At 34.9% G+C, this 5,631-nt stretch overlaps 1 protein-coding gene across 1 annotated transcript in view; it reads right to left on the reverse strand.

The window, feature by feature from the left end:
- Positions 1–3,819, reverse strand: part of LOC134839416 (uncharacterized) — a 541,178-nt gene extending 537,359 nt beyond the window's left edge. The window contains exon 1 of the mRNA XM_063854955.1: positions 3,791–3,819. The gene's annotated coding sequence lies outside the window, so the exon portion shown is untranslated. The remainder of the gene's footprint in view (positions 1–3,790) is intronic.
- Between the last annotated feature and the right edge of the window lie 1,812 nt (positions 3,820–5,631).

A 5,631-nucleotide genomic window follows, 5' to 3' on the forward strand; every position in this document is an offset into this window, starting at 1 on the left:
AGAACTTCCTTATTATCAAGCAGATAATTATCAAAAACATCGTGTATAAAAATCTTGAGTTGATGTCTCTGCAAACTTGTCACATCTTCATTCAATAAACCAGATGCAGTTATATAATTATGAATAATGGTTCTTCTAACATTTATGGAATTTTGAAAACATTTCGTTCTTTGTATTTTACTATTAACTTTTCCAGAAGCAACTCTCCTAGTGAAGTACGCCACGTTATTAGTCGTGGTACTATCACAACATTATTGTAGCAAATATCTTTAAACAGTTCGTAAACGTGAAGATCAAACACCGTTTCAATTTTATGCAGTCTGTACTTTTCAACTGTGCTCTCTCTATAATCAATTCTAAAAATAGCACGTATTATTCTCTTCTGTATTACTAAAATTTTATTTAGATCTGTTAAGTTTGCACAGCCATAAACCAATACAGTTTGATGTAGGATCTGTATATCAGTAGAAGCATTGGAAGATTAAATAATTTTCTGGAACGATATATTACTCCACACAGTTTAGACAATTTCTTAATAACATGTTCAATATGCATCTTGAAGTCTAACTTTGAATCAATGTAGATACCCAAATACTTCGTGCAATCAACCATTTTTATGCATTCACCTTTTATATCAAGACCAATTTCTCTATTTTTCTTGCTGAAATTGAGCAGAACAGTTTTATCAGTATTCAGTGAAAGTTTATTGCAACATAAGTAATTGTAAACTATATCAAATTCGGTTCTTAATTTCTTTCCAGAATTCTTACCAGAAGTCATAACGGATGTATCATCTGCAAAAAGTGTAGTATCTAAACTAGTGCTATCAGGTAAATCATTTATGTAAATCAAAAACAGAAGCGGACCTAGAACAGATCCTTGTGGAACTCCCGTTGAAACATTTTCAAGCGTTGATCTATTATTTCCAATTTCAACATACTGCTTTCTATTAGTCAAGTAGGCTCTAATCAAATTGTTACTTTTACCCCTGATCCCATAATGATCCAATTTTTGCATCAGAATTTTGTGATCAATCGTGTCAAAAGCTTTGTTGAGATCCAAAAACAAAGCAATTGCATCCGCTCTTTTATTAGTAGCATCTCTTACAAATTCGGTCAGCCTCGCAACAGCCTGAATCGTAGATCGCTTAGATCGAAAACCATATTGGTTCATGTTTAAAATAGAAAATTTCTCAAAAAAAATTATGAACCTCGAATGTATAAGTTTCTCAACGACTTTGCTCAGGCAAGACAACAGCGAAATTGGTCTGTAATTACCAGGATCTGTTTTATCTCCATCTTTGAACATAGGGACCACTTTGGCAATTTTCAGTAAGTCTGGGAAAACATCAAGGTGAATGCATTCGTTAAAAATATCGGATATTAGTGGTGCAATTACCACTCCTAACTGCCTGATGATTTCATTGCAAATATCTTCAGGTCCACATGAGAACTTACTTTTAAGGCTATTGATAACATCTAGAACTTCTTTGTGGTTAGTTTCAAACATTACCATTGATTGCACTTGTTTTGGCGATCTACATATCGGTACTGATGAGTAAGGTATTTGCGATGCAATTTTTGACCCAATGTTACAGAAAAAAGTATTCAATTTATTCGCATCAATATGTGTCGTTGTGTTATTCCCGGTCTTTCCTATTCCTACATTTTTAAAAATCTTAAATAAATCTTTACTGTTAGTCACCTTTTCCACTTTTTTAGTATAAAAGTTCCGTTTCTCTAATCGCAGCAAGGCGTTTACTTTATTGCGAATGATTTTATAATTGACATGCGTTTCAGTCGACCAGCAGGCCTGTAGTTGGCGAAGAAGTCTATCTCGTTTAAAAATTAGTTTTCTAATTTCTGGAGTTATCCATTGTGATTTCACTTTTCGTTTTTTACCATATACTTTTAATGGAGCGAATACATCTAGGCAATCGATAATTGTTTTAATCAGAAACTCAACTTTTTCATCACATGTTCCTTCCGGTACATTTTTTAACAGGTAGTTCACATCTGCTAAAAACAATATTTTTTCGGTTGATTTTTTTTAGAAAAGACAGATTACGAAAAGTCAAGTTATCATCTATGTTTGACACCACGTTAATATCGGCGAAGATAATATTGTGATCACTAATACCAGAAATTACATTATGTGTTGCAACAGGAAAATTTGAAATTATATGATCAATGCAAGTACTACTACGGTTAGTAACGCGCGTTGCTTCGTTGGCGTTATTTATAACAAAATTGTAACTTTTACTTAAATTTTTCAACCCTTTTGAGCAACTATTTTCAACCAGTGTATCAATATTAGAATCCCCAACGAACATTGTTTTTGAATTTACCATCGTTTCTAAGTTGCGTTCCAGAAAACTATAAAAAAGATCGATATTTATATTGGGCGGACGATAAAATACGCAAATGTTTGTTGAAGATATAGATCCATTTTTAAGTCTAATACACAATGCCTCAATCCCATTTTCGCAAACAATATTTTCATTTATAATAAAGTCAATGCCAGTCTTAACATAAAAAGCAACACCCCCTCCCCTTTTATTGGTTCTACATCTAGAAACTATCGGTTGAAATCCCGGAATATTGTACATTGCCAATGGGTCTGTTTCAGTTAGCCAAGTTTCCGAAAGGCAGATAATCGATAGGTTTTCGTTATAAGTTTCAATAAATCCCACTAAATTGTCAAAATTGCATCGCAAGGATCTTATATTTAGAAAAAAAAGTGTTTTATCAGCTGGCAAAGTCATCGATTAGGTTTTTAAAAATGCTAAGTATCAGTAGGTTCGATCTCACCCGCGTCCTCCTGCTCTATCACATTGACCGGCGCTTTTGCCATTTTTCCAGGTGGTGAGCTTACCACTGCGATTACATTTTCAATTAGACCACACAATTTGTCCAGTTTATCTTCCATATCAACGTTCTCTCGTTGCCTCTTCTCCCCTCTAGGTTTTCCATACATTGCATATTTGTTTTTCGCAGTACCATGTTTCATTTGGAATAACTCATTTCTGGAATACGAAGACTCGTCGATTATCTGTGTATTTCCCTGAATTCCTGTATCCATTTTGGTACCATCTAATTCTTCCGAAAATCCGCTGGCAACTTTGTCAATCTCACCGCGACTGTTAACTGGAACCCATTTATTATTTATTCTGAGAAGTGGTTGACAATTGTTTGTTTTAAATTTCAAACCTTTCTCTTTTGCATAATTCACTGTATCTCGGTCAATTTCTGGAAGCCTCTCAACGATGAAAATATTCTTCGTCGATTCATTGTCAGTTAACGTAAATCTGTTTCGCCATACATAGTCACGCTGCCCATTGTAAATAAATTTAACAATAATTGGTTTTTTCTCTGCATTACCCGGTAAATAGTGACATGCAGCCAAATCTTCGGGTGACACTTTAGCTCCTAGAACACGATTCATAATATCAAGTACTGGTACCATCGGATCCACGCCGGATTTCACGCCAAGAAATGTCAAACATGATCGTGATAAATATCGTTCAGAGCAAAGTACACGGTTTTGAATAATTACATTGTCCTTGCGCAGTTGAGAATTTTCATACTTGAGATGCTCGATAGTTTTGTCCAATGTCTCCATTCGGTGAATAAAGCTTTCGAATAATCCTTTCACTTCTTCTGGGTTTGATAAATTGGCATTCTCTAGGTGTGCACGCAATAATGCCATTTCTGCCATGTGAATACAGCGATGTGATGTCGTAAGAGAACGCGAAGCAAATCATTCTAATCTTAGTTCATTTCGTCTGAAACTATTTAATAAGTTTATCACAACAATTAGGCTGTGATAAATAAAGAAAATGTGAACTGGATTTTTAACAATTTTTTTTCAAGAACATAATCGCTGGCGCAATGTTTAAGGGCCAACTCACACTGTGAAAGAGCGCAAGTTCCACAAAGACTGTTTTCTATGTGCCAAATGCAACAGCTATATGGGCGGAAAAAGAATCAAAATGGATACCGGCCGAATTGTGTGCTTCACATGTGAGACAGAGGTCAAAACCAATGATGATAAGACAGAGGTCAAGGCTAATGATGATAAGACAGAGGTCAAGGCTAATGATGATAAGACAGAGGTCAAGGCCAATGATGACAAGACACAATTCAAGGGCAATGGTGCTCAGACAGAGGTCAAGGTCAATGACAAATCTGAAGATAGTAGAGTTGAACAAAGTACACAGACTGACCCCTGGATACCAACTCAGGAAGAAATCGAAAGAATGAAGAGAGTGATAGCAGAATCCAATTGAACGAAAGTTAAGTATTGAGTTAAAATTTGTGTTGCCAATAAAATAATCCACTCTTTGTTTTTCAACATCTAGAAAGTCTATGTTTTGGAAAACATAGCCCCCTTTTTTGGAACAAAATTAATTTTTGCTGACCCTTCTGAACGAACGGTTAGGTTCGAGGAATTTGCTCAAAACATGCAAAAAATTGAGATTTTTAAAAATGGTGTATTAATTTTTGTTCCTCAGAGAATATTTCCTTTACATGCGTTTTCCTCCATTTCGCAATAAACTACAGCGCTCCAAGGCCACATTTAAAAAAAAAAGAAACAATTTTTATCAGAGACAAAGCAATCAGCCAACAAATATTGCCAAGTTCGTTTGTTTGTCGTTTTTCAAAAATTACACAATGACAAGCCTCATTGTTGTTCCATCTATTTTTTGCAGCCTGCGTATTTAAGAACTGTTTTACTATTTATTACTTTACCGCGTCTTTTTTCCCGATTTAAGAAACTTTTTAGGAGGTCGGAAGCTATATTTAAATGGTCGTATCATCTAATATTTAAATGTAAGTCGTTTTCAATTGCTATGGCCACCCTTTTTCAATCTGACCATGATAAGGTTTCAAAAATTGATTTGAATTAAAAGTAAGAACTCCAAGATAAAGAGAGCTTGGCAGATTGCTCTTCTTATTTACTCTGTCTGTTTTGACGGTTTGCTATTTGCTACCAACTAAGTCAAAAACAACTTGAACAACAGCAAGGATAGCCGGTTGCTGTGCAAGTAGCAAAGAATGCTGAAATAACAAGAAAATCAGGAAAGGAAACTTGAAAAAAAAAGGAAAATTAAAATCTGAAAAACTTAAAACTTTTCACCCAAAGTTACTGCTTCTTTGAAGTTAACAGTAACCAAACTAGGCGGCGAACAACGAGAATGAGAACGAAAATGAGATGTGGACAAGGTGAAACAATTGGATTAGGAGGTCAGCATCTCACTAGATATTGTCTCCGAGAAACGCACCAATTTTTCTTCAACATTCCCACTCAATGCACCAAAAATGTTATTCATTCACACTCTTAGAGAGTGGACGGAATAATTATATAATTCCATTGATCTATTGGATGTTCTGCTTCAGCGACAAAACTTGAAGCTTTTTTGTTGTTCTAACAGAAACTTGGCTGACGGACATATCTTATCTTAATTTTTTTTTGCCAAAATGATTTTAAGCACATAGCCACAAGTGACAAAACCAACAAAACCAAAGATGATAAAGGTGGAGGAGTAGCAATTCTTTCTAGGGAGGAAAACTTTTTAAAGATTTTGGAACGTACAGCCTCAAAAAAAATCCAAATTCTTATTGTCTCGAC

The sequence above is a fragment of the Symsagittifera roscoffensis genome, chromosome 2 (genome assembly GCF_963678635.1).
Source record: "Symsagittifera roscoffensis chromosome 2, txSymRosc1.1, whole genome shotgun sequence".
NCBI lineage: Eukaryota > Metazoa > Xenacoelomorpha > Acoela > Convolutidae > Symsagittifera > Symsagittifera roscoffensis.